The sequence below is a fragment of the Pelodiscus sinensis genome, chromosome 12, assembly GCF_052426305.1.
Source record: "Pelodiscus sinensis isolate ZL-2025 chromosome 12, ASM5242630v1, whole genome shotgun sequence".
In the NCBI taxonomy this organism is placed as follows: domain Eukaryota; kingdom Metazoa; phylum Chordata; order Testudines; family Trionychidae; genus Pelodiscus; species Pelodiscus sinensis.
The window spans coordinates 12,903,697-12,916,191 of record NC_143063.1 but is presented as its reverse complement, the minus strand read 5'-3'; the positions used below and the strand labels follow the sequence as shown (position 1 = coordinate 12,916,191).

At 42.2% G+C, this 12,495-nt stretch overlaps 1 protein-coding gene across 2 annotated transcripts in view; it reads right to left on the bottom strand.

The window, feature by feature from the left end:
* The window catches only part of SMPD3 (sphingomyelin phosphodiesterase 3), a 228,625-nt gene that overhangs the window by 134,321 nt on the left and 81,809 nt on the right, over positions 1-12,495 (bottom strand). For both annotated transcript variants that reach the window (XM_006117573.3, XM_006117574.4), the window contains one exon: positions 5,665-5,753. The gene's annotated coding sequence lies outside the window, so the exon portion shown is untranslated. The remainder of the gene's footprint in view (positions 1-5,664; positions 5,754-12,495) is intronic.

Below are 12,495 nucleotides of genomic sequence, written 5' to 3'. Positions count from 1 at the left end.
GGTTCAGAGCTACATGGAGCTGACTGCTGTGGTCAACTGGATTTTTAGTGGCCCGTTCAAGCGGGGCTGACTGGAGTCACCAGCTTCCCTTTTCGATTGGGCTTTCGGTTGAAAAAGATGTGCCTGGCATCCCCAAGGATGGATATCACAGTTAATTGCCCTTTTCTGTTCATTTCTCCTGAAGCATCTTAGCAATGGCACTGTCAGAAGAGAGGATATTGGGCTAGATGGACCATTGGTCTCACCCAGTGTGTCCATTCTTATTTTCTTACGCACTCGACACCTTGCACAATCAGTCCTAAAGAGTCCTTTGCAATCTCTAATAATACATAAATTAAATTATAGTAATATGGAAAATGGGATTAGAGAGATCCTATTTGACAAAATGAAAGTTATGAAATGAAAGTGTAGAGAAAACAGTTCCTCCACTTTACCATGTCCCATACTATGAAAAGGTACAATGTTTTAGAGAGAAGAGATAGAAAATCTGAAAATTTCTGGTTGCAGATTTTTTAACTGTTCTAAGTGCCCCCTATACCTTCTATTCAAAATTAAACAAATTTTGGTTTCTAATTTTTCCAAGATTGAAAAATTTAGTAAATGTTTTCCACATAAAAATTATTTTAAAATGTGTTTGAAAGGACAACTGTTGTCCGTTCCCCCAAAGAAGACTGGTAAAAAGCCTAAAATGGTAGTAGTTCCTTGAGCAAAGAATTTAAAATGGGAAGCTCCTATACGTATAAAGCAAGAGGTTTTGAACTGCTAATAGTACATCAAACAAGAGGTATGTTCCTAACAATAAGAGTAATAGAGAAGGTGACTATATTCTGAAAATTTTAAAAATATCTCACCAAGATGGGAAGAGAAAGTTGTGAGCAGAGCAGTCTATAGTCCCTTCTTAGTGTGCTCAATCTTTGAAAAAAAATTAGTATTTTGCATTCTGAGTGTAATTTTGAATGGTAAGCAGTTCTTGCTCTCCTGAAAGTATTTTTGATAAAAATAATATAGAGCTAAATCCTGCAGTTGTTCCTTCATGGATCACAATTAATGAGTCTGGTGTGAATAAAAACCTAAGGGCTGCAAGATTTGGTCTGTTTTTCTTAAACACATTTTCTTTCTTTCTTAATCTGTACATCTGCATTTGCTTCATTATCTGTACCCACTACACGACTGAGATGTAACTAGATAGAGTGATTTTAGGGTTATTTCATGAACTGCTTCTACTTCAGATGCCCTAGAACAGGGGTGGGGAACCTCAGGCCCGGGGGCTAGATGTGGCCCCTGATTTGCCTGGATCTGGCCCCCGAGGCTCATGGTCCCCCCAGCATTGGGGAGCCCACGCTGGTGCTCCAGCCTCCTGCTGCCCCACCACAGGGCTGGAGCACCCAAAATCTACTGAGATGGACCTCTGTAGGCTTTGGTGTGTAAGAGGAATATGGAGAGTGTGTTTCCCCTTCTCAGTCACATCACTGAGGGTGTGGCTTCCCCCATCCTCACTGCTGTGTGGCTCCCAACTGATCTTTCTGTGGGTCAGCAGATTTGACCCAAAAATGATTCCCCACTCCTGCCCTAGAACAATAATTGCATTGTGAGAAAATTTACCATTCTACTTCCTTTAATTTTTGACGTGGCTGTTAAAATGCACAACAAATATGTGACTAATTTTAAACTTCTGGCTAGAAACTGAAAGGTATTGGATAGTCTCACAGATCACGTATTAATGGGCTGAAGTGGAAATCCGAGATAAAAAAACCTGACATGATAGTCAGTGTTATCCCCAATAAAAGAAGGCCTTTTAAGAAAGCAGCTTAAGGCCTAACATGATAGTCCATCCTGAATCCTGTTTTTCCTGACTCTCAACATTATGTATAAAGTAACTTGAAGAAGAAGAAGAAGAATCCTTGCAGGCCTACTTTTTTAGAAGACTATTCGGATGTAGAAGCTCTATACACCAACATCCCACATGAAGACGGATCACAAGTAATTAGAAACACTATCCCAGAGGACACCACTGCCAATCTGATAACAGACCTATGTAACTTTGTTCTCACCCACAATTATTTCCAGTTTGAGAACAACTTATACCTCCAGATCAGCAGCACAGCTAGGGGTACACACATGGCCCCACAGTATGCTAATATCTTTATGGCTGACCTAGAACAACATTTCCTCAACTCCCGTCCTCTTTTACCCCTTCTCTATTTATGCTACATCGATGACATCTTTATGATCTGGATGCATGGCCAAGAAACACTGGAGACATTTCACAGAGATTTTAACAACCTACACCCCACTATCAATCTCAGCCTGGACCATTCTACACGAGAGATCCATTTCCTGGACACCACAGTACAAATCAGCAATGGAAAATTAGACACCACTCTCTACAGAAAACCCACTGACTCATACAGTTACCTACATGCTTCCAGCTCCCATCCAGAACACACCATACGATCCATCGTCTATAGCCAAGCCCTTCGATACAACCGCATCTCTTCTAATCCCACTGACAGAGACCAGAAACTTCAGGATCTCTACCAAGCATTTATAAACCTCAACTACCCATGCGGAGAAATAAAAAAGCAAATTGAAAGAGCCAGACGAATACCTAGAAACCAACTACTTCAAGACAGACCCAAGAAAACCAACAATAGAACACCACTTGTCATCACCTCCAGCCCCCAACTTAAACCTGTCCAACCCATTATCAATAAACTACAGCCTATACTGGAACAGGATACTAAACTCCGAGAGGCTCTGGGAGACAGACCCATAGTCTCCTATAGACAACCACCTAACCTCAAGATGATTCTTACCAACAACTACAGGACATACCACACTAATACCAACCCTGGTACCTTCCCTTGCAACAAACCCCGTTGCCAGCTTTGTCCACATATTCACTCTGCTGATACCATTATTGGACCTAACCAAGTGAGTTATAAGATCAAGAACACATCTTCCTGCACATCCAGAAATATAATTTATGCAATCATGTGCCAAAAGTGTCCATCTGCTATGTACATTGGACAAACGTCTCAGACATTTCGCCAAAGGATCAATGCCCACAAAACAGATATCAGACAGGATCACAAAGAAAAAACAGTTTCTTGCCATTTCAACCAGAAAGGACATTGTCTCAACGACTTGATTACTTGCATCCTGCTTAAAAGGCCTTTTAAGACTTCACTTGAAAGAGAATCCTCTGAACTGTCATTCATGCTTAAATTCGACACTTTACACTCCAGTTTGAATAAAGACGCTAATTACCTTACCCATTAGCTCACAGACATTTACCTCCCCCAACTCCCTTCTGTTCTGAAATTTGATTTGTCCTTTTCATATGTGTTCATTTTTTATTATTGTATCCTTTGGTATATATGGTTGTGACAATTTTCTTCCATTATTTGATCTGAGGAAGTGGGTCTGGCCCACGAAAGCTCATCACCTATTAAACCATCTTGTTAGTCTTTAAAGTGCTACATAGTCCTGTTTTTTTTTCCGTCAAGACATTGATAAAATGATCAATTCCTTTTTGGGAGTTCTGAGACCATTTATAGAGGATGCTATTTATTGGTATGATATAGCTGGATCTTTTAATAGTATCTTGATAAATGTGTAGTAAAGGCTGAATCCTCTTCCATAAAGATTGAGGAGACTGTTGTAACTGTTTTCATTGCAATCAAGACAGTTGGCAGTTGCAGCAATACCACTTTATAAATAAGCTTGTGTAGCTATAGATGTTACTTATGGTCATAAAATTATATAGCTCATTTAAAAAACTAGCCAGAATGTTTCAGTGACCTGTGGAGGTGAGTGCCAAAAGTTAACTCTGTTCTGCACAAAAGAGTGTTTCATTTGAATGTTTCAAAATTATTGCAGTGTTAGTTTAATATAAGTAAAATAAGGGGTAGCAGTGAACATCACAAATCTGAAAACTGAAATTTTTCGGTTTTCAAAGATTTAAAATGAAAATTTCAACTTGAAACAAAGTTTACAAACAAAAATCTCAAAATAAAACATTCTCCAGTGAAAATGTTACATAGGAACCAGTTTCAAATTTGACTAGTTTTAGAGACCAGAAGCATCAAAAAGCTAAATGGGGATTAGACAATAAGTCTTAGTCCCACTCAAATGACAAAACTGATCACCAGTTTTGGTGATGGTTTTGGCCATGGTATATTAGCAACAACCTTCGGCATCCATCCACTTTTCTGTGGGACACAGAGATATTGTTCATCTCTGAGAGTACACTACAGACTCAACTTCCTGTGTTTTCAGAGCCAATGTTGATGAACTTCAGTCCTATTTACATTCCTCCTCTTAATCCACTCTTCCATATACATTAACAGGTTTTATACAGTGCTATTTTTCTGTGCTTCTAAACTTTTGTTTATAGACAACAAAATGACAAATAACAAAAACTAAAAAATACTACTTGAAATATAAGAGTCATCCATGGCTATACATTAATTCCATTCTAACTGGCAAAACACTTACCTCTCTGTAAAAACAGATAGGCTATGTCTACACTGGCGGGTTCTTGCACCCGAAATATGCAAATGAGGATAAGCGTGGAATATCACTGAGCCTCATTTGCATATCTAATGAGCCGCTATTTTTGCGGAAGAGGCTCTTGCACCAAAAGGAGCTGTCTACACTGCCCCTTCTTGCTCAAGAAAAACCCTCTTGCGCAATGCCGCTATGCTGATTATTTTCAGGAATAATGGCATTGCGCAAGAGGGTTTTTCTTGAGCAAGAAGGGGCAGTGTAGATGCCCCTTCTGGCATAAGAGCCTCTTCCACAAAATGGCGGCTCATTAGATATGCAAATGAGGATCAGAGATAGTCCATGCTTAGCCTCATTCGCATATTTCTGGCACAAGAACCCGCCAGTGTAGACATAGCCATAATGTTTACTTTCTCCCACCCTTTGGAAACTCTAAAGGGAAGCAATTGTCTTTTACCATGGAAGTATTGCGCCTAGAGAAATGAAGCTCTGTTCTCTGTGGGAACTTCTGGGTACCACTATAATAATGCAAATACAGGCAGTCCCCGGGTTACGTACAAGATAGGGACTGTAGGTTTGTTCTTAAGTTGAATTTGTATGTAAGTCAGAACTGGTACATATTGTAGGGGAAACTCTAGCCAAACATTTCTCCAGAGCTCAGTTTTATTCTCCCACGCCTCACTTCCCTCAGTCCTTTATTCTCAAGCTGAGGTGTCTGCTGAGAAAAGCCGCTCTGCGTCTCCCTGGTCTGCCGGCAGGGGGGCACTAGCTTCGCGTCTCCCTGGTCTGCTGGGGGGAAGCAGCTAGTGCAGGGTTGCCTCATCCCGTTTGTAAGTAGGGATCCGATGTAAGTCGGATCCATGTAACCCGGGGACTGCCTGTAATTAATCAGTGTGCCATTTCACACAACTGAGCAAAATGTCAGATGGACAGGGAATATGGAAATTAATATATAGTACATGTGCAGAATGTATGCTAAAATATGTTCTTAGCTATTTATTGTTTTGGTTTGTTTACTTAAGACTAAGGAAAGAGTACACTTCTAGTATCTTTATGATAACAAAGAAATTCCATGTCATTCATGAACTGACAGATTGTTTCCAAGGTTGGGTAATCAAACTTTAAGTCACTGTTATAAAAGCAACAGTAACATACCTGGAAAAGAATGTGCAGGGTTTGATCTTTCTGTCTGAAGTTTTCATTCAAATCTTGTTGTTGCTGTATAAGTCTGAAAATGTCTTTACCTAAAATAGATTTATATTATGTAAGATCATTTACGAAAATTGGTAAGGCAGTTGCATCAATTACTCATACATACTATAGAAATGTATTTTAGTGTTAGACTACTATATTGTTCCGATATTTAGTATGCAAGATAGCCTATACATGTTAATGTACACATATGAAAACTGTGCAACTAAAACTGTCTGGTATCTAAATACAATTATGGTAACTACAAAACAATGAGGTACCTAAATTACACATTTAAAATACACAAATCCATCCACCCAATTCTTCAAAATAGCTTTCTAATACTTAATACATCTTTCAATGTAAATGGGATATAATGATTTTTTCATGAGCCATAATCAAGTGACCAGGGGAGCGGAGCAGACAGGGGGCTGCAGTCAGTGGAGTTTAAGAGGGAATTTGACAGAGGGAGGCCTACGATGGTCAGGAAGACCCGCAACACCTGTGCCAGCAATGCTTCTGTCTCCTCCACCTGTGCCTGGAGCCAGACAGACCACCTGAGCATGGATGCCTCTACCCAGATCCTGGTGTGGTTTTGCAGGGACTGTGACTTGCAATTCCCACTTACTGATATCCAGGCTGGGAGGACCATCCAATGTGAAAGGTGCCTGCTGATAGAATCTTTCAGGCAGCAGGTGGGAGAACTACAGGAGGAGGTGGCTAGGTTAAGGAACATCCAAATCCATGAGCAATTCCTGGACAGTGTTCATGTACAGACGGCTGAGGTAGCTGTCCCAGAACACAGGACAACTGACACACTACTGGTGGAGGAGGAGATGGCTCAGGGTGGACACTGGCAGCTGGTTACTTCTGGCAGCAGGCAGTGCTCCACCCCTGCTCCGAACCCTCCCACCATGGTACTGGGAAACCGTTATGCTCTTCTTGATACAGGAGATAAGGAATCACCCCCTACAACAGAGGAGGAGAAGCTTCGTACTCCCAAGGCTGGAGGTCTGCTGCTACCACTGCGAAGAGGAAACATAGGGTAGTGGAGATCAGAGACTCTTCTGAGGGGGATGGTGACGCCCATATGTCGCCCTGACGCATCATCTCAGGAGGCATGCTGCCTGCCGGGGGCCCGTATCTGAGATATTACAGAGACATTGTCGAGGATTATCTGGCCCTCTGACTGCTACCCCATGCTACTTATCCATGTGGGCACTAATGATACTGTGAGGTGTGACACTGAACAGATCAAGAGTGACCACAAGGTTCTGGGAGTACGGGTGAAGGAGTTTGGAGCACAGGTGGTATTCTCTTCGATCCTTCCTGTCAAAGGTAGGAGCCCAGGCAGAGACAGGTGCATCCCTGAAGGTGAATGCCTGGCTGCGAAGATGGTGTTGCCAGGAGGGCTTTGGCTTCGACTACTATGGGATACTATTCCAGGAAGGACTGCTAAGCAGGGATGGCGTTCACCTTTCGAGGAAGGGGAAGACCATATTTGGATACATACTGGCTAAGCTAGTGAGGAGGACTTTAAACTAGGTTCAACAGGGACAGGTGACCAAAGCCCATGGGTAAGTGAAGAACATGGAGACCTGGGAGATGGGTGGGAAATGGGAGGGAATGTGGGCTATAATAGCAGAGAGGAAGGAGGGATAAGGCAGAACTGGGAAGCAAGATGAAATCAGTATCTTAGATGCCTATATACAAATGCAAGAAGTATGGGTAATAAGCAGGAAGAACTGGAAGTGCTAATAAATAAATACAACTATGACACACACAGCACTTTTAATGAGCAATGACATTGCAGGAACTTAACTACTAAGATCCATATCAATAGAAGACCATTATATTGACTACAGTACTTGGGTGGAAATCAGATTAATATTTCATTTTATTAATATCAGCAGAACTGACTTAAATGGGGCCTGTGTGTTGTGTTGTCTTGCCTTAATCTTTGTATTCATGCCTGTCAGTGTGAAAGAAGCCATTTGCATATATTTGTATATATAAATGCATGCATATGCAATCATACTTAGGTGGAGGCTCTCAACATGTGCTGTGAGGTATCACTGTGGCCCCTGCGGCTTCCAATGTTGAGTAGCCCTGCGCTCAAGGCACAGCATGCACTATGCTATGCCTAATACATTAACAGTTATAGAACAGAAGAAATTATTGCCTAAGTAACAAGACTTCTGATGTTTTCCAGGTTCTGTAGTGGGATGTTTGCCAGATAACAACAAACTTTGTATATTCTAGATGAAATTGTTCCACACCGCTCCTGGAACTTTTCAAAACAATGTGTGTATATTCTACACATGTAGCTAAGTGCTAGAAAATGCAGTTTATTTCCCAGAAGAATCATTCTGAATATTTTCTCTTTTTGAAGATTCAAGTTTTGGTGGTGCTCACCTCAGGCTAGATGCCCAAATTGTGCGTATTCTAATGGGACTATACTTTACCCTCCATTGAATGTTACCCAAAATAGCTATTCTGTGTCTTTGAAACAAGCCTGTTATTTTGAAATATAACATGCTTGCTATTCCCATGTCCCTGAAAACCTCGTTATATGAGGATTAAGGGATGTTTCGGAATCGTAGTTTATTTCAAAAGTAACTCGAAATAAGCTATGAAATGTGCGTTGCTCAAACTGGGTAGCTTATTTCAAGCTAAGGTGCAGTGTAGACACACCCTCAGAAGGATTTTGCAGCTAGTTGCCTGCCTGGACTGACACACACACAGAACCTGCACAGTGCTGCCTCCACTCCAGCTGCAGATCTTCAAGCGCGCACAAACAAGCATCTGGAACTCTCAGTCCAAGAGCAGTGAGCACTCTGGGGTGGGATAAATGGTGGCAGTGTAAATACAAGTAAAACAAGTTTCTGTGTACTTTGTTAATTGATTTTATTCAAGGGTTAGTTTGTTAAACCCTGTTTCTTTAGGTGGTTAAGTAAAGGTGTGCTAATTCTAATTTAATCAATTAGATGTTTATTATTTATAATTGTTGTTTTAGAATTAGATCCAGATTATTTTCAGAATATCATTATTCTGAAAGGCTCCCAAGGCACACCACTAGGTGTGTATAGGGCCAGCCAAACAGAGGCACCATGGTCTGAATAGGAGAGGCAGACCCCATAGAGAATGGGTAGATGATATAGCAGATTGAGGCGGAGATAGGCTACAGAAACTAAGCCACTCTACACTGGACAGGGAAAGATGGTAGGAAATAGTGAGGGAGGCATTGGACACCAGCCCATTGTTGTTGTTGTTGATGATGATGATGATGATGAGCAAGAGAATGCAGCAAAGGGCTGGATAGGGGATCCCCAACTATCTAACATCACACGGGGATACTCAGGATCACCTTTAATATTAAAAACATCAGGCACACAGGTGAGCATTGCCTGTTCCTGACTAGCCCAGGGATGAAAGAGGGGATTACATAAATTATATTTTCAAATAAACTTATAATAAGGAAGCTGAAATAACACAATTCCAGGTCACGAGATATATTTTTTAATTACCAGGGTCTCTCCTGTTCCAGGAAGGTAGCTAGAAAATTGGGAAGACATTTGCTCAAGTATAAGGAAGGAGGCTGTGATCCATTAATAAAGGGCTACTTCATTCATCTCAGGGACATACTGCACAGCTAGTCTATGTCTACACTACATGTTTTTGTGGCAGACAATATGCTAATGAGAGACTCGTTAGCATAAGTTGCAACATCATTGGCATATTTTCTGCCATTTCTTTTTGCGCAAGGGGCTTTTGCGCAAAAAGAAGCCGTGTGGCTGCTTCTGTTTTGCGTAAAACCTGTTTTGCACAAGATCCTTATGCCTCTCCCAGACGCGACTTATGCTAATGAGTCCCTCATTAGCATATTTTCTGCCACAAAAACGTGTAGTGTAGACAAAGCCTTAGGGTTTGTTTACACAGTGGTGGAATGCTGCATTAAGATGGTGCGATTTCTCAAGAACACCAATGTATTATGCATTCATAGGTGCAAATGGACCCTGATGGTGCGCTTTAACATAATGATAATTGAAACGCCATTGCATTAAACTGTATGAGGCCTAGGGAACTTCAGCACATACCCCCAGGGTCGACACAAACTAATTAATGTGCAACACATTAGTTCACTTTAGAAATCACATCTCCAAAGAACATATTACCTCACCTTGAAGACAAGGCCTTAGTCATTCATATAAGACAAAAGATCACTACTTTGTTTTTCACCAGTTGCTTTCAATCTGTTTGCTTTTAGTGCGATGCCTGGCTTTTAATACACACAAACATATTCCACTAAAAAGCCATATAAAAATGTAGATAAAAAAATGCAGATAGTCAAAAAGATGCATGTAACCATATTTTCCCAGTTTTAAGACGAGCGGCTGAAATTAGCAGACATTTGGAAAACAAAAATCCGAGTGTGCAAAATGGAAGATATAGATCTGAACTGTTCCCTCAAGGATCTTACTTGTTACTTCAATTGAGAGAAGGTGAGTCACACCTGCCTCTAGCTGACCCACGTATTTTCCTTCCCTTTTCAGTGCAGCACTCTAGCCATAATGAAACCATAATTACCCTACTGTTGGCCTGGTCAAAATATGGCTCGTGGGCTACATCCAGCCCACCAAGCCACCGGATCCAGCCCGCAGAGGCAGCAGGGAGCCCCAGGCAGTCTCCCCTGCTTGCCCCACAGCCCAACAGGCCGTGCAGAAATGCAGCTGCTGGGCTTTGTTTCTTTCAGACCTGGAAGGAAAGGGGGTAGCTTCAGGAGCTGCCCCAGCCCCAGTGCAATCCCATTGGCCGGTTTTTGGCCAGAAACTGGCCAATGGAAGCTGCTTATTTGAACAACAGGCAGCTAAGAAGCACCATGCCCCCTCTCCTCAGCTCAGTTATTCACTTAAGCATATGGCCAGGCAAGCAGGCAGGCTGGCTGGCTGGCAAATGTTTTAAGTTCTGCAAGCCTTAGCTGCAGGCAGGACGGCAGGCTGGTTTGGCTGCTAGCTTGTCAGTCTCCTGGCCACAGACTGTCTCTGGTACCCCAGCCCCTCCCTGCCCCAACCCTCTGCCGCCCCCCACCCCCACTCAACATACCGAAGCCCTCTGTCCCCGTGTTGTACCCATACCACTCCCAGATCTGGCACCCCAATCATAGAACCATAGAGCTGGAAGAGACTTCAGAAGGCCATCAAGTCCAGCTGCCTACCCAAGGCAGGAACAATCCCAATTAAATCAACCCCGCCAGGGCTTTGTCAAGCTGAGACTTAAACATCTCTAGGGATGGAGACTCCACTACTTCCCTAGGTAATCCATCCCAGTACTTCACCATTCTCCTAGTGAAATAGTTTTTCCTAATATCCAACCTAGACCTCCCCCACTGTAAGTTGAGACCATTGCTCCTTGTTCTGCCATTCATCACTACTGTGAACAGCTTTTCTCCATCCGCTTTGGAACCTCCCTTCAGGAAGTTGAAGGCTGCTATCAAATCTCCCCTCACTCTTCTCTTCTGCAGACTAAATAGACCCAGCTCCCTCAGCCTCTAGGTCATATGTTCCAGTTCCCTAATCATTTTGGTTGCCCTCCCTTGGATCCTCTTCAATGCGTCCACATCCTTTCCATAGTGAGGGGCCCAGAAATGGACACAATATTCCAGATGTGGCCTCACCAGTGCCGAATAAAGGGGAATAATTAAAAAACAGCAAGCCCTTATGCTGATTTTGAGAGCCTTCTTTACAAACATATCAGCATTTATCTCCAATGGGGCTGACAGCCACCGTGGGCCTTGGGGCAGCGTGCGTGTAGAGTGGCTCTGTGCACCCAGAAGGGGCAGGGCTGAGGTCAGTTACACTGCGATGCACTCCTCCCCCCCCAAAAAAAAACCAAAACCTCTCTGAGCCGTGTGGAGTGACACTCAGGTGGCAATTCAAAGGTGACCAGGGCTCTGGCTGCCACCACTGCTACAACAGTGGTGGCGGCTGGGAATTCTGGGCCCCTTTGAAGCTCCAGGCCCCAGGTAATTGACTTCTTTGCCCCTCCCTCCTCAGCAGGCCTGTTCACCTCTATTACCAAAAGAAACTCAATGAAAATTCAGTTGTCACCTTACTCAGAGGCATAAAGAGAAAGCAAGCACTCCTTTTTTCACCAACCAAATCTCAACATTACCCATTAAAAAAAATAAATTTTGAAAGGTTTCTAGCAAATAAAGCTGCAGATAGTATTCTCTCTTTCACCCTCAAAGGCCAATAGAATGAACATTTTTAAAACTAATTGCACTGTCTACTAGGAGCCCAAAATGACTTATTCTTACATTTCTTGGTTGGAGTGACAACCATGAGTAACTCTTAAGTTAGCCATTATCACATTAGTGGCTTTAAAATGACATCATCTAATGATCGCCCAACATAAATGCCCATCTTTTTGAGGAAAACATTCAAGACAGGTGACATGGAAATTAGTCTTTAATTCTTTTTCTGTTATAAAAGGAGAAAGTTTGAGCAGTCTTTATAAAGGCATTGGGGACAGATTATATTGATTCTCTTTGTGGTCCCCAACATTAATATAGTACACTTTAAAATTAATACGAGGTGAGAGAAAAAGAGGAGAGAAAGCAAAATATTGTCCCTGATGCTTTTTGCTCAGTTCTGTGTCAAATATACTGTGACAGGATAAAATATGATAACACTTACAGTTAAAAATGCTACTTAATTGTTATCCTCACACATTTATACCACAATACTCCTCTGACATAGGCACTAGCCCCATTTGGCTATGTATAGATTGCAGGCT